Source organism: Pararge aegeria, chromosome 17, assembly GCF_905163445.1.
Source record: "Pararge aegeria chromosome 17, ilParAegt1.1, whole genome shotgun sequence".
NCBI classification, from domain to species: domain Eukaryota; kingdom Metazoa; phylum Arthropoda; class Insecta; order Lepidoptera; family Nymphalidae; genus Pararge; species Pararge aegeria.
Window position 1 is genome coordinate 2,310,018 of NC_053196.1, and position 25,157 is coordinate 2,335,174.

Sequence of the window (25,157 nt, forward strand, 5' to 3'; positions counted from 1 at the left end):
CTCACATACTGGTAGCTGGAAGAAATCTCTTATAGAGATAAGCTTTCCTTTGTACAATATATGTATTATATGTTCTCATTCACAATTTATGGTACATAAATAATAAAAAAAAAAATGTTTTAAATAATAAAAAAATAATAAAAAGTTTAAAAATAAATAAATAAAAGACCTCAAGTCTTCGAAAAATCATAGACTAGCAACAGCTGATGAGACTTCATCCGCTTTGCCTTGGATCTAAGATATTTCTCCAGGCTATAAAGTACCTTACGAACATCAGTTATTTACTTTAAGCAAAAGGAATCATTAGGGCAGACATTAAATACGTTGAAGTCGATTTTAACGACCTACCTGGAATGGTGGAAATTTATCAATCTATCAATATTTAATTCTACGGTTCGGGGGGAGGGTCCAGCCGTGGCTAGTTACCACCTAACCGACAAAAACGTGCCGCAGAGCGATGTAACGTTCCGGTACGATGCCGCGTAGTAATTAATAATTTGGGTTATATGTCTAATATACCTGCCATCTCCCCTAGCCCGCTACCATCTTAGGCCGTATCATCACTTATATAACTCTCTCCGGCTCAAAGCGCTCAGGCCGCGATTCCCAGAGAGACGCAAGATCAAATCCTGTCAGTTCCGTAATTTTTAAATGCACTTTAAAATTTATAAAACTTACATATTTGTCCCTTTTGCTGTGGTCTCCGCGGCCAACGAAACAAATATGGGGCCATGGACTATAAAAATTAAAGAAATTATTAATAACACTTCACAGATTCTCCTACTTTTCGGATAATATAGCAAATAAAGTTTAATTTTCATTATTTAACATGGAATTCCGCAAAGTAAAGTAGTTACTGTCCTGTCATATTAGTATAGATAGTATAGAAATGTTATGTCAGACTATGACATAAATTACGTGTATGGAATGCTAATTCACTGCAAAATACATAAACTCAGCGAGTTAACTTTCGATTGTTACTGTACGGTATAGGTTGATTAGTATTCAACAGATTGGGCGGCGTTTAACCGTTTGGGTATTATGTCGAAATACGTAATGGATACACTGTCTTCCGCACAGTACGGCTAGGAGACAAAAAATATTTCCCCTGATTTATATTCCCTGACAAGATATAAATAATAAAAAATATACTACGACAATACACATCTAGCCCCAAAGTAAGCGTAGCTTGTGTTATGAGTACTAAGATGACTGATGAATATTGTTATGAATAAAGTTATTACTTAATATACACAGATAAACACTCAGATACTGAAAAACATTAATGTTCATCACACAATCATTTTCCAGCTGTGGGAATCGAACGCCTTGGACTCAGAAAGCAGGGTCGCTGACTGGCCGTCAATAATACAATATCTTCCGCACAGTAAGGCTAGAGGACAAAAATATATCCCCTGATTATATCCCCTGACAAGATATACATTGTCTTCTGCACAGTACGGCTAGCAGACAAAAGTTACATTCCCGGATTATATATCCCTGACAAGGGATACAATTTACGTGTTCACCTGCCATATCACTGCAACAGGGAATATGATGATGTTTTCCCTTGTTTATATCGTTTACACGTATATTATTTATTTCGTGTAACTCTTATAGGCACATAGGTAGCCTATACTTTATGTGTGTGTGTTCGTGACATTACCTGATTCATTTTCTTCGTCTTCTTCTTTATTGTGACATCATGGTTGAGGTCCTTGACCATCTATGCCAGCTTTACTTTCTAAGGCTATCCAGGCGGTACGATACTGAGCCTTTCTGAAAAAGTCTTGGACTTTTAAAATAAATTACCACGCCGGCGTTTTAAGTGGGAGATCAGGGTTTGATCCCTGGTAGGGGTTATTTGGGAATTACTAATTTCCCCTGGTGGTCCCCTGGAATTTTCGTCTGGTGGGAGACTTCGGCGATGGCTAATTTTGCTGCGAAAAACTTAAAACTAATAGCTTAAGTTGTTTGATCCTAATTTTGGAATCTTCAACATCTAAACTTCTTGAAATTAAACACCAAAATATCATATAATTTGAAATGTTATGTTATTCATTCTTTTGTTTTTTATTTCTCTTCAAGTGAGACTGCAATCTCACCTAGTGGTAAGTGATGACACAGTCTAGAATGGTATTGGGCCAACCTATTAGGAGTTTTAGGCCCATACCCCTTTATCAGAAGGGTAGTAAGCTTCGACCCACCAAAAAAATGCTTCATCATTTCTTTACAACGGGGTATCAACCCCGTTGTAAAGAAATATGAATTAATTAATTAATTAATACACTTTTATTGAAAACCACATAAAAATACAGGAAAAAATTCAAATAATTAGTTCACAAAATATGCAATACGCCAGTTTGTAGCGGCGGCCATCTTGGACCAATTTAAAGGAAACATAGCTACCAGTATGAACACCACCTTTCAAACAAAATCAAAATCGGTTCATCCGTTCGTTAGCTACGATGCCACAGACAGACACACACACAACACTAAAGCAGTTTTCACCTAAAAATCTCAAATTACGAGTATTAGTTCCCAAATTCACAAAGTTTTAAGTTTTACTTAAAAAACAGTAATTATAAATTACCGATTGAGGACAAATCCGGGCCCTCCAACATATAAAACAGGGCTCACCAGTGCACCAGGGAGATCGTCAACTGGTGAAATAAATATCGTGTCAATCACTGATGATGATGATGTTTTATAAGAGAAGAAGAGAAGAAAAAATGTGACTGCAATAATTTAAACGTTAGAATTAAGAATAAACTTACAGTGCAATATACTAGGTTACATAAAATTCATAATTCGTTTAATGGAAATTGCATACAATTCTACAATAATCTACCAATTGACATCTTGGAGATGTCTCTTAAAAAGTTCAAAGTTTGTATTAAACGTAAGCTTATAGAAAAGTCCTATCTTAATATATATAAATCTCCTGTCACGATGTTTGTCCGCGATGGACTCCTAAACTACTTAACTGATTTAAAATTAAATTGGTACACCGTGAGCAGTCTGGTGCAACTTAAGAGATAGGATAGCTTAGATCTTTAATTATAGTCGCAATTTTATTTTATTTCAAATTATTTGTCTATAATTAATTGGCAGTCACATGTTATATATATATATACTACTATACTCATTTAAAGCTTAGCGATACTGAATACTTTAAAACAAAATCAAACGCAGACGAAGTCGCGGGCAACAGCTAGTTATAGTATAAAGGACTACGTAATCGATAAAAAAGCTTGGTTGTAAATTATTGCTCTAACCTCTTCTAATAATTTAAAATGACATTGTGAGATGGTGATAACAAAAAAAACACCCGGCTAAGTTTGTTGTGGGCTTCTTCTTAGACCAGGACGCGTTTGGAACCCTCGTAGCTTTAGTTTTAAGTTTACGAATGTGGTTATCGCCATCATCTCACTACCGTGTAATTCTTATGTACGCATCAAAAGTGCCACCTATGGGCCGGGCCTACTTGAATAAAGATATTTTTGACTTTGACTTTGACTTTTATAAGTTCAAAGTTTTTATAACATGTAAGAGTTATAAACACGTAAGCTAATAGAAATATCCTATTAAAGTTTAAAGGATAAAATTAATGATAAAAAGCTTGGGTATGAATTGCTCTTACTTCATAACTAAATATTAATTTGACTCTGAGATGGTGATAACAAAAAGAACTCCTGCTAAGTTAGTTGTGCTTTTCTAAGACTGGGTACGATTGGATCCCTCTTTGCTATTGATTTAAGTTGACGAATGTCGTTATCATCAGCACCTAACATTAGTGGTAACCTATGAACGCTTCATACGTGCCTGTGTAAGGTCTACATTAATAAAACATCTTTGAATTGGATGTTCCTACATCATGGTTACCGTATATGAATATAACAATATAGTCGTACTGTTATATTCATTTGACATAACGAGGCATACGTTTACCTTTTTACAGTCAAAGCTTTAAGTAATATTTTTCACATTTAATATAAAGTGAAAATGACATTAAGGAAACTGTAGCATAACGAAAATAAAAAGTATTTTAGCGAAATGTAAAATGCTTACCACGTGGTATCTAACATGTACTATTGTAGGTGACATGTAAAAAGACCATTGATAGAGAGCAGCGAACCATTTACTTATTGTTACAGTACTTTTTTTAAAGCGGTGATAGCCTAGTAATTAGATCTTCGGCCTCTCTTTCGGGGTGACCTGGCACGTACTTTTACTTTTCCGCAGGGTGATTACGTATCTCGCGACAGGTTTACGACAGGCGTAAATCTTGCAATCACTGCTGTCAAACGTCACTTTTCCATAGAATAAATAAACAAAAGTGACGTTTGACAGCAGTGATTGCAAGATTTACGCCTGTCGCAAACCTGTCACAGACAGACAGACAGACAAAAATTAAACAAAAATCTGTTTTGGACTCATCCCCTGGTCAAAATTTTCAAAATATATTAAATGTACAGAAATCTTTCAGTTACAGTTTTATTATAAGTATAGATAATCTAAAATAGCACTTGCTGTAACGGTGAAGGAAAACATCGTGAGAAAACCTGCATTCCTGGGAGTTCCCCATAATGTTATCAAAGGTGTGACGTCCACCAATCCGTACCAATCCGTACTTGGCCAGCGTGGTGGACTAAAGCCTAAACTCTCCCCATTCTAAGAGGGGAGACCCGTGCTCTAGTGGGCCGGGAATGGGTTATTAATGGCAGTAGTTTTGTAATGTAAATAAAAAATGAACTGTATACAACTATACCCTGATGTGGGCCAGATATTTGTTTTAATAATTGGCATTCTTACAAATGTGCTAGTAATTCTTATTTAATTGATAAACAGTTTTCAAGTAATTATGATAATTGTTTTTAATTCACAGAGAACTTTTCTTGATATTGTGTCGCAGCGTGCACTGGGTTTCTTAACAGGGTATGCATACAGCAGGAAAATTGCATAAATCAGCAAAAATCCCTCATATAAGTTATATATAAACTTTAGTGTAGGCAGTGCTTTTGTGCATGTATGACGTGCACGCCACTGTTGTGTCGGTGGTTATTTCTTTACAAATACGGATGCATTAACTATGAAGTTCAGTCTTGTATTTAGACTTAGCAAATATACCCCTTGTTGTATTAGTAGTTATCATTATACGCAGTGGTTTACGCGCCCTAAACATGCGTATTTGCACTTTTACTACTTGCATAATATCTTTAATTCGTATTAGAGAAGAACATCCATTTTACATAATTTTTTATTTATCTCGTTCTATTCATGCATTTCAAATAATAAAATCTGGCTTATATATGTTATGAATTACGTTTAACTAGTGGTTCTCCGCAAATTCTTCCACATAAAACTTCTGATAATAAGCTGGGGCAAACAAATAGACCATAAAAAGATTAAGTAACAATGGCACACGGCCACATAAAACTACACTGTTCAAGCAACTCATACCCAAACTTTGGTAAACTGTATATTATAATATGATGTGTCTATAAGATAATTTTTTATATAAATAGCACTGAACAGGGTGTCAATCGGTAGTTTACATAGTACAAAATAGTTGACAATTCCCTTTATATAACAGGTAATAATTAATTACATATTTTATGTAGCTCTGTATTTTGTGTGCACTATAAGTAAAAATCAATCAGCAAATCAGTGTGCAAATCTTGCTGTTGATGTTACAGTCCCAATGCTCACAGGAAACGACACGTATTCAATCACATAAACCAACTTTTAAAACTCACCAACCTGGCCCTCTTTTTACATGACACTACTTCACCGCTCGTCATATAGGTACGTCTACCTCGGTTCGACAAAGGCTCCTATTTTTAATGAGAGGTTGCCCGCGCGGTTTTCGTTTTGCCCGAGCTGTGTAGCGTTGATTACGGGCGTGTGCTATTCGAAAAAGATATGTAAAGAAAATTAAGGCAAGAAAATCGCTCTTTTTTTCTAAATTGTGAGCTCGCAATGTGTTCTACCGGACTTTTTTCATTTCTGCTTTGCTTTTAATATCCGCTCGACCATTCTTCTTGCATTTTTCAAAGACGATAAACTGTTCGCTTTCTGTTTAGTAATTAGTTGAAAGAGGAAAGATTTGTATGTTTGTTTGAATTGATGAAGCTCCAAAACTACTGGACACATTTGAAAAATTCTTTCAAAATTAGAACCCTACGTTATGCTTTAATGAACATAGGCTATAGAATATTTAAGAAAAAGTTAGGGAACCTAAAATAAATAATAAAAAAAACTTATATTTCGATCGCTAAAGGGTTTTTTTTATAACTTTTTAAAGCCCATGATTTGTAATCTTTATTTTCAATACAAACTTTAATCCCCTTTTCAAGGGTGTACCTTGATGATTGTTTCAAAACACTTCTAGAGATTATTTTAAACATGCAATCAACTTCAATAAATATGGGACTTTTATACAATCTTCCGACATCCCCAGTTAAAATCGGTCTGAGCTACAACGGGAGCAGACAGGTTCAGCGTGATGGCAATAGTTTTTTCAAACACTTATTCATCAAATTTGTCCTAGTTATACTATCGTCTTAACTCTGGTTCAGTAAGATTAGTAGAGGCTTCGGCCGCGGCTTTGCTGACCAGTGATCGAACCTATGAACAGTTCTTAAACACCCAAGCATTACGCTACGAACTACCAGGGTATCATGGCGTACAAATAAAAATAACACTTCATTTAAAATCAAAAGTGCTTCATGGCTCACGAACTCAGTTTGGCCAGTGTTTTTCACATGTTTTTCGGCCGAGAGCGTGTAGAATATTTTGAAGAGGTGCTGGAAAAAAGATAAATTTGCAATATTATTAATCTTGTACCATTTTATTGTGTACGACTGGATTAACTTTTGATAACGATTAAGAAATCTTTCCGTATGAGTCTCTCAGTGTCTCACCGGACTTAAATGTGTCAAAATGCACCCATATTTTGTACCGTCACAATATCATAAACATTTGCTTTGAATCTAATATCATTTCGACTATATTATCTTGAATTAATTATTAATTAAGATTAGCACATTCGTTAAAATGCTAATCAATACATAATTAGTAAAATTTTGAAAAGTGGGTAAATAATGAAACTTTCGACTACTAAATTTTAATTATATATCCACTTTTCCAAATTACTATAACACTTTAACATAATAACTTTTATAGTTAAAACAGTATTTATAATTAATACGGTATTCTAATTTCAGAATTTTGTTTTAAATTAGTATGTAAGTCAACTATTATATTGGTATGAATATTTCCGTACTGTTAATGTCAATGGTTTAAGAAACATTGAATCGTTGTCAACTCACACTGGCGCGTATTCAAAGTGACGTTATTTTCCAAGTTTTCCACCCAACAAATTAACTTAGTATAGTCTGTGCTCTATGCCCTGCGATTAGTAGTTTAATCTGTAATATTAGTAGGTGTTATTAATTTTCTTATTGGATTATATTTATTGTTTTAGACCTAAGTTTATGTTTGTCATTATTGTTAAGTTATAAGGACGTAGTGTTCGTATTATATTTGTTATTTATCAGTAACTTACCCTTAGTGTATACAAACACTACGTCAGACCATGAGGCTGCCTGTTCGTAAAAACCCCTACTGAAAATCAGTATTTCAGTATTCCTTGGCAGGTACTTACTGCCATGTTACTGCGGCACAGGGCTGAGTAATTTACCCGTTTACCGCAACAATGCAACACACTCCTTGTAAATTTTTGTATTTATTTTTTATTATATTTTTTCCTTTTTTCTCTTAGTTGTAGTATGTTGTAATTTATTGTGGTTAGTAAAAATATTTATTATTATTATAATTATTATGATAGCATGTTTATCTATATTTTCCCAATATAACTAAAATTCACACTTTGTGGACAAATTGTGCCAGAACGTGTTATGCAAATATGGCATCGAACATTGACGCGCAACTATACCTACCCGCATTTTTGCGTCGACTCTACCCTTTTTTAAATTACTAGTAATATTCTTGTTCTCCATTGAGTATGAAGGACTACACGTGACATATTCAATATTATTAAATTCAAAACTGGATAAGCAAACAATTCTGCCAGGTCCTAGGTCTTAAGAGTTTAATATTTCAAACTGGTCTAAACGTTAGAATCTTTAAACATAAGGTTTGAAACTTCATCGCATTTGAAATCCTTAACCAACTCCGCCAGGCTAAGCCAGAGCAATCTCTGTGTATCTATCATCTACCAACTTGGGTAAACTTTAGTACGAGAGCGCAACTGATTAATTTTGGCTATCTTAAAGCACCCCCGTCACCTCGCCTACGCCCTCTCCGAATATTATTCGAGTGGTCGTGTCGGAAAAAGCGGGAATTTAACCCGATTGGGCTATCTAAAAACGCTTTTAACAGGTTAATCAAATTTCGGCAGTGTATGCTTGGAAAATCGCAGCTAAAAGCATTTTTACATACGTTTTATTTTACGTTTTTCGTATATTTGATGAGTGTCTTTTTTTATAAATACTTTTTGTATTTTTTTCCTTCACATATTATTCCAATCCAGTTTCGGAGTATGTTTTTCCAGCGATTAATTCCAGAGTTGGGTGTTAAATGAAAATTGGATTTTCACCAAACTCTCGACACTAGCCCCTGACTGAATTGTTATCTGTGATAAGTTATGGTGCCGTTTAAGATGGTAACAGTCTAATCTGTTAGGCATTTATGTTAAGCCCATAACTCTAGTTGGTTTATAAGCTATTTTGTCAGTAAGGTGGGTACAAGCCACTGGTAAAGTCTTCAGACCAGAACAGAGAATATAATTTTTTGAACATGATTGTTTTTCAGTGTCTGGGTGTTTATCTTTATATTATAAGTATTAATTTGTATTATATTCATAAAAATATTCAACAGCTATCTTAGTACCCATAACACAAGCTATTCTTTTATTCTTCTTTTATTTTACAAACTTCATAGTGGTGTACAAATAAAGAGATAAATAATAAAAATAATTAATTAAATAAAGAATAAATAAATAAGTAAATATACTACGACTATGTATATTATGTGTGTATTACACATCGCAATCTAGCCTCAAAGTAAACGTAGCTTGTGTTATGGGTACTAAAGTGACTGACGAATATTTTTATAAATATTTTTACAAACTGCGCCAATCGGCCGTCTAAATATGATCTGAAAAACTATGGATCTCGTAAGAAGACTTGGAGACAGGACGTGCGCCTTGCATACCCTGTGAAGTGTTGATCTGTTTATAACTTCCACTAACCATCAAGTGGGCCAACAGCTTGGTCCGTCAATCACTAAAAAAAAAAACTTTACATGATAATATCGGGAATAAAAAGATCTGTAGAAACGATCACTTCTTCATCTCACCGCCAGGGGAGGTTGCAGTCAATTGAAGAGTACCAACCAAAATCATTCTTATATCCACCCATTACTGGTGCCCACTACAGGGCACGGGTCACCTCCCACAATGAGAAGGGTTTAGGCCGTAACCCACCACGCTGGCCCAGTACGGATTGGTAAACCTAACCGAAATACACTGGAACAATCATCGCATATCTTTGTGGTTCTGTCATCATCTTCTTCTACTTCTTCTTCTTCTCTCTGGGCAGTTACCGCACGTAAGCGCTTCGCTTGTTGTACTATAAATTTCCCACTGTTGCTCGCTACTCCAACCATCAATTCAATTCACTTCAATCCAAATCGTTTATTTGCAGATTGGTTTAACATTGTTGGTAGGTACACAAAATATAGGGACAAAAAATCCGCCTTAGATGGCATGCAAAAAATATATATGATCGTACACTAATTCCTACTTACTATAATAATACTATCCTAAGTCACACCACATTATTAAAATAAGAATAAACTTTAAGACTGATATTGATACAAAATTACAAATATCTAATCAATTCATGTGAAATTATAATCACTGTAAATGTCAAACCTATAATATTGTGTCTGTCAAATATTCAATCCAAGCTCGTTCCAGAATCCCAGCATACCGCCCCGGTTGCTGAGGACTTCTGGGATAGTGGCTGGTGATCCCAGGTAGATCTCGCGTTGCTCTGTCACTCCAGTGCACTCCAGCATCACGTGCGTAGGTGTTTCATCTAACATCATCATATCAAACCGGCCCACCACAGGGTACTGGTCTGCTTGCACAATTAGAAGGGTTTAAGGCTGGAGTCCACGCTGACACAGTACGGATTGGTTGACTCCACACACTTCTGAGAACATTATGAAGGACTCTAAGGCATGCAGGTTTCCTCACGATGGTTACCTTCACCGTTGGTGCAAAAGATATTTTATTTTTTTAATAAGCACATAACTTTGAAAAGTTAGAGGTGCGTGCTGGGATTCGAACTCGAAAGTGAAGTCGAAGTCCTTACCTGTTTCATAATCGTTAATCTATTGATAACGACTAAGACACCGGGAGGTATCTTTGCATCGTTCGAGTTCATGTCGGACTGACGTGTATCGATATTTATATCAAAATACCCACCAACTCAATGTCATGAACATGTTATTAAAAGTTCAATTATTTACCCACTTTATAAATTTACTGTAACACTATGCATCTGTCTATGAAAGGTTCAACATGATGAGTGGAATTTGTGAGTTAAAGACAACAAATGTCCTGTGATTTAACTACTTCTTTTTCTGAAATAGTTATAATGAAACATTCCCTATAAGCTATCGTCGCTTTTGTGGTCGAGTAATTTCTCTAAATTAGATTTTAATGATAACATGAGACTGATCGAAACCAGTGTACACTATTTTCTATCACAAGAAACCCGTTGGCCTTCGGGAGATCATCAACATCTGTTCCATCTATTATTTTTATCACGATCAATCAATAAAAGCAAATATCGTTCTTCTTTTACATGTGTATAGAGGTCATATTGGTTAGGAGCACTTTACAATAAGATTTTTGGAAGTTGACGTCATAGGTATCAACGTATAATATTATTATTTTAGAACCTAACTAGTTCTTATATCGGTGATAACCTAGTGGTTAACGCTTCGGCCTCCCATTCGGGGTGGAATAAGTTCGATTCTTTTTTTTTTGGCGTGGTGGAAAACCTTTATTGCTTCCTCCGACCCTTGGGCATAACGGAGGTTATGTGGGACTCCCCCCTCTAAAGGAGTATACCCAAACTTAAAACCACCACGGCATGTCCCTATTGTTGGCTTACTTGGTCGGCCGGAACCTTCCGTTGTAGGTACGTAGATAAAAAATGTCTTAAGGCAAAATAATAATACAAATCGAAAAAAGTGTTGTATCCTTTTCACATAGAGCACAAAATGGACTACAGTGGTAAGCATAATAACAACTACGGATCATGAGGTACTAAGAAGGTACGATTTCCGAGTTGGCCTGAAAAATCAAAGTTTTGTGTTTTTCTATTTAAAAAAATCAAACTAGGCCTTCTTGAAATAAACTTATTTTTAAATTGTATTGTATGAGCTTATTTAGCTATGATTTAACACGAACAGACAGTTTAATTTCATTCAGCTATAACTAACATGTAGATAATTCGAGGTATCTATTACGTTGTAATTAGCCAACAAAATTTACATATAATTATGTGTTAATTAGTGTAACAACAGGTGTTGTTTTGCGGAAATATATGAGTACACCATGCAAGAATGAGAATCGTTTTGCATATGGAAGAATACAACTTGTTTTTATCATTGTTGGCGGGAAGTTCCATGCGAACTTAGAAAATATTCAATGATTGCGTTGAATAAGCAGCAAAGTCAAAGTCAAAAAGAAATATGTCATAAAGAGTTCGCCTTCTTCTTCTTGATTGGAATTAAAACCCACACCCTTGGATTCAGAAATCAGGGTCGCTGCACACTACCAGTGGCGTACATAGAGGATATGCACAGCACAGGGTATGCATATTTCTTTTTTATTTCTACGACAATAGCCCCAAAGTAAGCGTAGCTTTTGTTATGGGTACTAAGATGACTGATGAATATTTTTATGAATAATATACATAAATATTTATAATATACAGATAAACACCCAGACAGAAAAACGTTCATGTTCGTTCGATGTTGCGAGTTCCGGTGCGATGTCGTTTCCATACTCCTAACAGGTTAGCCCGCTACCATCTTATACTGCATCATCACTTACCACCAGGTATTTCATTCAAGGGCTAACTTGTAGTGGAATAAAAAAAAACACTAAGCTTTACCACCACTTAAGTACACATTTTACACCTTTAATGAGTTTTGCAGATGCTATAAATTTTTCACTCATTATTCGAAGCAATGAAAACATTATATGATAGATATAATTACAAGGTAGCCGCTGCGATGGCACAGCCCGGCACATCGTAGAAAAACTATATTTATGACGTCATTTTCCTCAACACCAACAATGCAAAGATCATACCAACCTTAAGACTTACGTAACAGCAAGTTACCTTTAGCACGATCTTATTATATCTGGCCAAAGTAACGTTTAGCACGATTATGTATCGTAACGTAATTGGTCTTCGGGAACAGAAACACTCACGTCTGAGTAAATTTTTTTAAGATGTCTCCAACAAACACTTCGTCCGATGTGATATTTAAATTTAAAATAAAAAACCCGCGACTTTTAATATGTTGCACATTATTCTACTAGTCAAGCTCTTTCATTCTATACCGATATTGAAGGAGATGTAAAAATTAAATTTAAATCCCTTTCTTGTGGTGCCGGCCATCTTGGATTTGAAACTTCCCTTAGTGTATGTATTTGATACCCATATTGAGGGGGTTGTGAAAAACATGTAACTAATCCACCCGGCTGATTGGACTTGGAACAAAAATAAATCAAATCAATATCAATTCATCGGTTCGGGAGCTAGGATGCCACAGACACATACACTTACACTCACAGACGATTCAAACTTACAACACCGCGTGGGGGGTTAAAAATCACTTGCATGGAATATTTATTGTGTATCTGGGAGCTTATTTTACATCTCCAATCGCAGAAGGTCTTTGTTATCCTGCCGTACCCTTAGCTTGACATACGTCGTTAGTGTGAAATACGTATTCATAGTGTACAAATGTTTCTCTAAAATCAACTGACTGTATATAGATCTTGTAGTACAGATACTAGGTGAAACAAAAGCGACAAAGCCATCTCGTGATGAAACGCTCATACTTCGATCATAGTAGAATCCACCATTGTTGAATGTATAATAGTTTCAATAACTATTCAAGAAGTATTAATAACTAGCTGTTGCCCCTTTTTTTGTCTACGTTTAATACGATTTTTTGCAAATTCCGTGGGTACCGTTGGTTTTACTGAGATTTAAAGTAACCTTTATAACTATCAGTTCTTTCAACTAGCTCTATGCTAAAATCGTTGATTAGTTGCTTAGTTAAGAAGACAAACAAACAAACAAACACATTTTCAAATTGAAATACTAATTAGTATTAGGATTCATTTGACTCTGGTAAAAATTCTTGAAACTCGAATACCATCAACGTTTTCGAGGTGTTCCTACCATCTCGTACTAAGGCAACGTTTAGAACGTCATGTTTTATTAAACAATAATGGTCAATTGTGTTTTGAATCTCGCAAACAGTAGGGTTCCAAAGTCGTGTCACCGTAGAAAACTTCCAACCAACTGTCAAAACTTCCTTTATTTACTTATGTCTGAAAGTCTTAGCACATCCTATGACCTTAACATCAAATCGACTCGAATTATAGCAGTGCAATTTAATCTTTTTATCATTGGACACAAAGTAAAATAATGTTTGTGAGCCCGTACGCTCGCCCGTGAATTCTAACTTCTCTAAGTTTTTGCGTTTTAAGTAATTAAAAATATCACTTGCTTCAATGGTGAAGGAAAACATCGTGAGGAAACCTGCATGCCTGGGAGTTCTACATAATCTTCTAAGAGGTATGTGGAGTCCACCAATCCGCACTGGGCCAGCGTGGTGGACTACGGCCTTTACCCTTTCCCATTGTGGAAGGAGACCCGTTCCCTGTAGTGGGTCTGTAATGGGTCGATATGCTGATGGTGATATTCATAAACATATTCATCAGGTATAGTACCCATAACAAAAGCTACACTTACTTTGGGGCTACATGGCGATGTGTGTATTGTCGTAGTATATTTATTTATATACATACGTTATCAACCGATCGAATACGGACATTTGATATTTTATACCTTTGCTGTTAAACCATCGCGTTGGGCATCAAGCTGATATAAGGTTTACTTGTTCTAGTGCGGAATCCAAAAACTTACCTACGATACGATTTGGATTCTATGTTCATCGGTGTATGTCTCAATTTCGCTTGTAGGTTTGTTTCATTCTTATAATTGCTGCTGTACTAGTGATAATTTAGCTGTAAATGCAAGGGATTGTAAACTTTAATGTGAGGCAATAAGGGTGATTTCAGCAAATATTGTGTTAGTGCACTTCGTCATCTAAGTTATATAAACCTGCGCCTGTACTTGACTTCTAAACTTACTTGATGAACGAGTACAGTCGTACACAAAACTAAATAATTAATTGATTTGTTGACAACAAATCAATTGGATTTTTTTCACTTTCTTAAATTATTTTTTCCATAATTTAGTTTAACTTCACTGCCATTTAGTTTATTGATTTACATGAATGACAATTTCTTTTAAATTTAAGTTGCCACTTTCTGTAATCAAGAAGATTTAACAAATGGACAAAGCGCAATTTTAAAAAATAAACTTCTTTTTGCACGACGGAGAAAAATGATGAGAGTGAATTTTTACGATGCGCGCGCACACCGACACATATTATGAGAACACGTGTTTCGTAACAGTACAATGTGAATAAATAAATATTATTATGTTAATATAACCTTTTTTATTTAAATAAAATTAAAAGTAAAATTGCTTGTCTTTGTCGGTAGGACTCACGGTTCTAAATATAGCGCTTATAAACCAAAATACAACTAAATGAACGCTGACTCTAATCATTTTCAATTTATTATTAAATATTAATATAAGGCTTAGGCTTACTGTCATCGCTTAAAACAGTATTATGTATAATATTGTTGTCACTCTTGTTTCAAAATTATAATACTTATCTAAGAGATTTAAACGTACGTCTTAAAAAATGGTCATGACATATAATATAGCTTTGAGCGTCCCCAGATACAATTTTCTGATACCGTTTACATTATTTTTAAACGGTTTTATTTAGCTCACCCCGTTTGTTTTATTTATTATTCTTGGGTCAAATTTAGTAAGTCAAATTTCACCCTCTTTCTGTCAACCGATTCATCTGAAATTTTGTATAACCTTTGGATTTTGGTGACAATACAATTATGTTTATTCATTATCATTATAAATTCAAGATGGCCGCCGCTACAAAATGGCGGATAACGTAAGTTTTATCAATCCCATCAATATGGGTATCAAATGAAAGGGCTCAACAAGCAGAATACAATATACTATAAAAAATTGAAATACAAGATGGCGGCCGCTACAAAATGGCGGATAACGTAGGTTTTATCGATCCCATCAATATGGGTATCAAATGAAAGTGCTCAACCAGTATAATACAATGTACTATATAAAATTAAAATCCAAGATGGCGGCCTCTACAAAATGGCGGATAACTTAGGTTTTATCAATCCCATCAACATGGGTATCAAATGAAAGGTCTCAACAAGTAGAATACAATTTACTATGCAAAATTGAAATCTAAGATGGCCGCCGCTACCAAATGGCTGATAACAATTTTTTATCAATCCTACCAATATGGGTATCAAATAAAAGGGCTTGACAAGAAGAATACAGTGCACTATACAACCTCAATATTTAAGATGACCCGAAAGCCATACAGTTTCCAGCTAAGTACAATTACGGGACGGCTGAAAGAAGAATAAAATGCAGGGCAGCACTGTGGATCACGCAGTCGTATACTTAGGTGCAAAACTGTTTGAAGAAGGTCAAGCCTACGTGGCTCTTAGTAGAGTAAGATCTTTGCAGGGACTACGTATAGAGGAGTTGGACTGCAATAAACTAACGGGCAAGAAACCTTGCAATAATGAAGCACTAAATGAATTAAACAGAATGCGAAATAAAAACTAAAAACTAGAAAATAAAAATAGGTAAAAAAACTTTTTAAGTTAAACGGTTTTATGTTAAACATACATTAGGAAATTACTTACTATTTTCTTGCTCATGGAAATTCCAATAGTTATACACTCCATGTAAATAAAAGAGATGTTTCAACTAGTTTATCGTTGGACATTCACACTGCTGTCTGGCGAGGAATCGTTTCACTGCTCGTAGTTTGTCTTTAATTGACAAAACATATGATAAAAGTACTACTCGCTCACCACTATGAAACCCTAAAACTCGCTTATAATCGAGCTTGCTAGCTTGTTTCCACATTCTAGCCCTACTTATCACACGTCCATCGTTGTCGGTTGAACAACTGCCTAATTATAGTGTAACATTACAAAACAAACATTTTAATCAACGATTGTAGACAATTGACGTGCCCCACGGTTTTATTTTAGTCTAGTCTATGCATATGTTTATAATTCCCACGACTGTATCTATTTTATTATTTGGTTTTTAGTACATTTATCTTAAACATTGCAATGTATGTTTAACATAAAACCGTTTAACTTAAAAAGTTTTTTTACCTATTTTTATTACTTAAGAGCTCAAGATTTTAAACTAAGATTTTCATGGTTAATCAACATTTCTTAAAAATAGTTCAACGTTTACGTACGACGATATTATTTCACAAATATTATCGTGGTATGTACCCGTTGAACCATATTTAAAAAATGTTAAGAGCTCTTTGGGCACGACTGTACGCGCGTGAGGGCCCGAAGGTCGGTTCAAGCAATGCAGCACAATCACGACTATTTAATATGCAAAAACATACAAATAACTTTCAATGTTATTCCTATAAGCAAAGAGTTCTTATTTGACTGAACTGGACAATCCTGTACAGGTCTTATAAAAGCCTTTAAAACCGTGTGTATAATTAAGTTTAAAGTATCATAATTTTATAATAGTATTGATGCACGATAATTATTATATTATTGTTTATTGTTTAATCTGACAACCTCGCTGGTGCAACGGTGAGCGCTGTGAATTCAAGTTTACAGGCGATGGTTTTCCACTTACCATGAGGTAGGATATCTGCTTGGTCCATCAATTTTTAACTGTATAAAAATGCCATTAAAATTGGCCTATCGATTGCTAACAAAGAGAGTGTTGGTACTTTTCATTGCCTCGTTTAGACGGCCAGAGGCGCAGTGGGCAGCGACCCTGCTTTCTGAATCCTAGGTCGTGGTTTGGATTCCCACATCAGGAAAATGTTTGTGTGATGAACATGAATGTTTTTCAGTGTCTGGGTGTTTATCTGTGTACTAGCGGACCCGCGCGACTTCGTCCGCGAATAAGTCGACTAAAAAAAACCACGTCAATTATGCATATAAAAAAAACCACGCCAATCTAAAACTCAGTTTTTAGGTTTTGAAAGACTAGGAAAAAATAGCGATGCTATCCTGTAGAAGCTGTTTGCTTTTCCGGGATAAAAAGAAGCATATGAGCTATGTCAGACTAAGTATATTGTATGTATCTCTGACAAATTTTAGGCAAATAGGTTAATTCGTTGTGGCGTTAATGCGTAACAAACATCCATCCATACATACATCCATCCATCCATACATCTATTCTTACAAACTTTCGCATTTATAATATAGTAGGATGGTACGCATGCATTCGATCGTTGTCCCATATGCCTTGAGACTTGCTGTTATCTGTGAAGAATTATGTCCTTGATCTCCAACAATATTCATCAAATCTTCATTAAAATTAGATAATACATGCTTGGTAGTATACACTGTAAAATAAAAAAAACAATGAATAAAAGCGGTGCAAATTTAACGGGGATATGAAGTAAAATTGATAAAAAATTTCATCCCATTTCCCGTAGGAAACTTAGTTTATCGGGATAAAAAGTATCCTATATGTTGACTCGGGATATCAGCTACCACTATACCAAATTTTATTTTAATCCGTTAAGGAGCTTTCACGTGATGCCCGGACAGACAGACAGACAGACAAAAATTAAATAACAATCTGTTTGGACTCAGTATCGATTATAAAGCATCCCCCGGTCAAAATTTTCAAAATATATTAAATGTGCAGAAATCTTCCAGTTACAGTTTTATTATAAGCATAGATTATAAGTATTTATGTATATTATTCATATAAATATTCATCAGTCATCTTAGTACCCATAACACAAGCTACACTTACTTTGGGGCTAGATGGCGATGTGTGTATTGTCGTAGTATATTTATTTATTCTAATTTAGATAAGCCATAATTCTATCTTAATCTGAAACCACCCAGCGGTGCGGAAGCGGTGATAGCCCAGTGGGTAGGAGCTCGACGCCACTTTCGAGGGGCGAGTTCGAATCCCAGAACGCACCTCTATCTTTTCAAAGTTATGTGCGTTTTACGTAATTTCAATATCACTTGCTTCAACGGTATAGAAAAACATCGTGAGGAAACCTACTTGCCTGTGAGTTTTCCATAACGTTCTTGAAGGTGTCTAAAGTCTTTGTACGAAGAATGGTAACCAAAAGATGGCAATAAGACCAGGCCAGGGAATATTCAGGAAATGTACATTCCCAAAATGCCTCTGCTGAGGATCGAACGCGAGACCTCCGATTTAAACACCACAGCGCTCAGCCAGGTAGGTCGACTCATCCATTAAATCATTTCCAATTATTAAAAACGTGTTCTTAAAACCTTAATTAAAAAAACAATAATTACATAAACGCAATTAAAAATCCAAATCGAATTCATTGAATAATAAAACAATAGACCCAGTTTGCCATCAAAATGATCTCGGTGCCAAGGCCGGGTCAGAGAAACTGAGCACCAGATTCCTCTACATGCGATCACGTGCTCATCGACGATATAGGTGCGATAATAAAGCATTAAGTCGCACTGCACGAACCATTTTGCTTAATCAAAATATGATGAACATATTAGAAGTTATCCATCATGGTAAGGTTATATTAATCCCACACTACGTGGCATCGTACCAGAACGCTAACGTCTAATAATAATAACAATAATAATAATAATCATTTGTTTGCAAAAAACATGTCAAATTATAGACGTTACAAAAGGTTATACAGAACAATGTTTAGCCCATTTAAGGCATGCAAATCTTAACTTAAAAATAATTAATAACATTCAGAATTTGATTAATTACAATTAATTTCATTAAGGCTATATAATTACAATTAATATTTAATAAGTTATGTTTTAGTTTATTTTGTTTATGAACTGTAGCAAAATATGACAGATTTTCATAATCAAATTTCAAATTCATTATTAAATAAATTAATTAATAAAAATTGAACACATATCATAAAAAATATGTGAAATGCATATTTAATGTAATATATTTGGTATTAATATGCCAGTAAAATTTTATGTGAAGTAGTAAAATCATTGTAAATATAAAGTCTATTAAATAAAAATCGTCACGTCTTTGTCGTCAGGATGGTAACTACCCAATGCCGAAGCCTCCCACCATATGGTTTGTAGTATGTTAACGAATCGGTGGACAAATTGACTTTTATCATCATCATCATTATCACATCAACCCCCTACCGGTCCACTACAGAGCACGGGTCTCCTCCCACAATGAGAAGGGGTTAAGGTCGTAGTCCACCACGCTGGCCCAGTGCGGATTGGTGGACTCCACGCACCTTTAAGAACATTATGTGGAACTCTCAGGCATGCAGGTTTTCTCACGATGTTTTCTTGCACCGTTGAAGCATGCGATATTTTTACATAAAACGCACATAACTTAGGAAAGCTGCTGGACAAAAGACCTATACCAATGGAATGATTTTCCCATAATCACTGCAAACACATTGGGCAGACGAGTTGGTGATCACAGTAGGAGGCCGTGGTAGCCAGGTTGTCCGTTCTTCGGTATATTCCCTTAATTGTCTCCTACGTTTATAAGACGAGGGGTGGTGATAAAAGCTTTATTCTTGTCTGCCAGACAGACGAAGTTCAGACGAAGTCGCGGGCAACAGCTAGTAATGTACTAAAATAATCTGCGCCCCTTGACGGTGGTACAGGAGTACGGGATGCACTTGCGTTTTCATCCTTCTCTCGCAATGACTGGAATCTCAGCGCATCATATCAATCCATTACCAGTCAGTTATCTGTTCTGATAAAGCCAATAGCGATGAAATTGTATTTGCGTGCTTAATTTTCACAGGCGTCACTTCGGTATTACTAACTAAAATTACCTACCGGTTGAGATCTTGCAGATGTCAAAGTTGTATTAAGCGAAAGATATTATAGAATAATAAAATAAATATTATAGAAAAGTCCTATTATGGTATTAAGGATTACGTAAACGATAAAAAATGGTCGGTGGGAATTATGTTCTAACCAGGTTGCTTCTTAAATATTTTCAAATGACAATGTGAGATGGTGTTAACAATAAGAACACCCGGCTAAATTTGTTGTGGCCTTCTCCTTGGACCAAGGCGTGTTGTGGAACCCTCGTAGCTTTAGTTTTAAGTTTACGAATGTAGTAATCGCCATCACTACTCACTATTATGTACATATTAGGTATGTAAGGAACGCATCAAAAGTGCCATCTATTTGCGTACTTGAATAAAGAAATATTTGACTTTGACTAACTGCGAAAGAGTGCATTGGTGTTACGTTTTATTTATAGTGTAGGTTTGTTTTAATTAGAATCTTTAGTAGGTAACTTAAACAAGCCAGCTAATGAAGAAAATACGTTATTTGTCTAGTGGGAGGCTTCTGCCGTAGGCTTATGACCCTACCGACAAAGCAGATCCGCTAAGCGATTTAGCGTTCCGGTACGATGTCACGAAGAAATCAATTAGGGGTAATGTTTCGTATAACTGCAATAAGCCGTAACATGTTAAACTTACCAGTAGGTGTGATTGCAGCCACGGCTATAAATTTTGTCCCTAGAGATTTCGTTTTCGGCCGTGGCAAGTTACCACCCTACCAACAAAGACTTAACGCCAAGCGATTAAGTGTTCCAGTACGTTACCGCTTAAACCCCGATGGAGGTGTCAAAGTCAAAGTCAAAAATATATTATTCAAGTAGGCGTAGTAGGTTTGATGCGCACATTATATGAGAAATGTGTACACGGTAGCGAGATGATGGCGATAACCATATTCATAAACTTAAAACTAAAGCTACGAGGGTTCCAAACCCTAAACAGGTTAGCCCGCTATCAGGTTAGAATGCAACATCACTTACAACTTGAGACAGACTTGTAGCGATAAGGCCGCCAAATTAAACCTTCCTTCTTTTTTATTTACAATAAAAGTACATTCATTCGTTCATTCAATCATAGACAAGAGTACTTTACCACATCAACCCATTTCCGGCCCACTACAGAGCACGGGTCTCCTCCCACAATGAGAAGGGGTTAAGGTCGTAGTCTACCACGCTGTCCCAGTGCGGATTGGTGGAATCCACACACCTTTTAGAACATTATGTAGAACTCTCAGGCATGCAGGTTTCCTCACGATGTTTTCCTACCGTTGAAGCAAGTTAAATATTTTTACTTAAAACGCACATAACTTAGAAAATAGAGGTGCGTGCTGGGATTCGACCTCAGCCCTCCGAAATTGAAGTCGAGCTCCTACCCAATGCGCTATCAGCGCTTTTCACACACAAGGGTTACTTAGAGAGGAATAACAAAAATAGATAACAAATGGCAAAAAGTCTACGTGCGTTTGTACTATTGTTGTTTGTTTATATGTTCTCTTGAAATGTTCGTAATTCATTAGCACTTGAAAGGCAGTCACTGAAAATCAACGCGGGGGCGTCGGGTACTTCAAATGCGCGCCCCAGTGGTCTCGTGCCTGAGAGGCCCTGAGTCCAAACTCAAGCTGAGTGTTCTACCTGTTTGTGGCTGCACCTGTGTACGCTGCAGTATAAAATAAATGGTAATATATAAAAAGATTTAATCTAAATAAATTTCAAAATAGAAGGTTGTGCTACAAAAGAATAAAGCAATCTAAGTATGTTAGACTAGCTGACCCGCGCAACTTCGTCTGCACCGAATCGGTTATTAGAGGTTTTAATATCTTAAAAAAACCTAGAAACGAATTGCAGCGCTACCTACCAGGTCCAGTTTTATTCTATGTTATTATTCGCGGCCGGGAGGCCCGCTGCAGTTTTCTTGCTTTTTGCGTTTCTATACCCGTCGAAACTTCTAAGCTAAAACTATTTATTTGGATAAGGACTAATATCATGATAGGAATGTCAACATCTTACGATTATACCCTTGAAAGAAAAATTATAAAAAAGCGGTTATTGTGACCTAACCATAACAGTTAGACATATAGCCTCGCGGATTCTTTTGTGGATAATCACGATTACTTTAAACATGTAGTACATTATAGCGGCGTACGTAAAACTCTAAATCGGTATGACATCTTTAGAAAACATCTTTATATTTCAGCCAATTTACAGAAAACCATAGTCAAATATAAACTAAAACCATCCATCCATCCATACATCCATTCTCACAAACTTTCGCATTTATAATATTAGTAGGATGGTACGCATGCATTCGATCGTTGTCCCATATGCCTTGCGACTCGCTGTTATCTGTGGAGAGTTATGTCCTTCAATATTTATCAGATCTTCATTAAACTGTGCATTGTGAAATTTATTAAAATTCTCTCCACAGTACACACTTTCAAACAAAAAAGAATTATTAAAATCGGTTCAAATTTAACGAAGCTATGAAGTAAAATTTATAAAAATGTTCATCTCATTTCCCGGGAGAATCTTATTGTTTATGGGATAAAAAGTAACCTACATGTTGACCCGGAATATCAGCTATCACTATACCAAATTTTATTTAAATCTGTTCAGTAGTTTTCACGTGATGCCCGGGCAGACAGATAGACAGATAGACAGAGAGACAACAATTAAATAAAAATATATTTTGGACTCTGTATCGATTATAAAGCATCCCCGGTCAAAATTTTCAAATTATATATAGGAAATTTGAAATAGGTTAATAAAAAACTACATTCCTATTAGTTTCGTAATTTCTCTCCAATCGCAAATAAATAAAACACGCGTCAAGTGATGACAAACGGACAATACCTATTTTTGTAGTGTTATATACTCTTTGAATCAAAAAAACCATTTTCTTCTAAAGGTTAGGTATGCCTTAATATGACAAACAATGCTAGAACCCAGAGTCCCAAAAAGTCAATTATAACTAAATACTTTTATGCACAAGTGCCTTAAAATTTAGATACAGTCCGCCTACACAGTGTTCGATAACACTATCGAAATGTTCCAATTATGAATTTGACAGCACTATCGGAATCCATACTAATATTACCAAAGTTTGTTTGTTTGACCTTCCTTCACGCCCTAACCAATCAACTTGATTTTTGGCATAAAATTAGTTGAAAGGACGGAAAGCAACATGGGCTACTTTTTATGCCAGCAAACCAAAGGATTTTAAAATAAGTGACGAACGCAGATTAAGACCGCGGGCAACGTCTAGTAAAAAAATAGAATAATACAAGCGGTTGCCCGCTTCGTAACAGACTTCGTCCGCTTTTGTTTTTCTTTTTCGAAAAACATGTGCCTCATAAATGTGGCAGCATCCTATATTACTTCTAATACCTTTAGGAATATGTGTACAAAGTTTCGTGATGATCGGTTTAGTAGTTTTTGCGTGAAAGCGTTACAAACAAACTTACATTCACATTTATAATATTAGTAGGGATAGGAATTAGTATAATCTTAGGTATTATTCCTCCACATCAAGCATCGTATTAAATCCTAGGCTATAAATTATACAGCACTATTTCTGGGTACATATTGGAAGATTACATCAAGCCTCGGCGGAGGTTCGCAGGCACGCTTTATTTGCATGCGATTGCTATCGCAGCGAGCCGTTATAGCCCCGTGGTTAAAACGCGGTTAAATTGGACAAAAGCCACACTTCTCAAGTACTTTTATGCCCGTTTTTACTACCGAGGGACAAGGCAATGCCTAAATGAGAACCGCCCAATTTAAGGAGATTCAAAAAAATTCAAAATTCATTTATTTTAAGTAGGCCTTATATAAGCACTTTTGAAACGACAAGTCTGTCTGTTTGTAATGACTCTACCACCGGTTCGGAAGACAGATTCTACCGAGAAGAAGCCGGCAAGAAACTGAGCAGTTGCTCTTTTCTAACATCAACAAATTACAGTTTACATTTTAACATTCATTTTTCTATCTTGTGAGAGATGAAAGCGGAGCCGGATGCTTCCAAGCAACCTTGTCATTAAGACAATTTCTCAATTGTATAGTAATAGATTCCTAGGTATACATCAACCGTTCACTAATAGTTATCACCTAGGAGTTGGTGAAAAGTTTTTCATTCCGTAAACATTACCTCAATCATTAGGCATTCGATTAAGGCAATATTAAAATAAATTATTTCTAAATAAGACATAATAACTCGTAGAATAATAGATTAAAAAAAACTAGGTACTTCATAATAATTATAGAAATACAAAGTGCTTTTACAAATTGTTTCATTCAGGAATCGTGTTGTAAAAGCTTATACTCAACCACACAAAGGAGTTCTGCACCTTTTTTTAGCAGATGATATGCAGATATCACTTATTTATGTTTGTTTTGTAAGTAATATTTTGTCTCACAAAGACGATTATAATATTAATATATAGACTATATTATATAGCATTTACTACCTTTATATATTACTAGCGTACCCAGCCCGCTTCGCCGGGCTAGATTTTGCTTTATTTTATTTAAACAATAAACTTACATCATTAAATTTTTAATTTAAGTCTCATAATATATTAAAACATTTATTTCTCTCGTATTCTCTTCTCGAGCGGGTGAAGATCATTATCTACACCCATTTACACCCAACAATAGAATACCATAAATAAATAAAAGCTGTATTTGACAGTTTGACAGTTCAAAAATAGGAGCGCTCCGATCGTCGCCAAACTTTACAGGATTACTCGCCAGGTCAATCCGAAGATTCCCTGAAAGTTTCATTGAAATCGGTCCAGCCGTTTCGGAGCCTATACG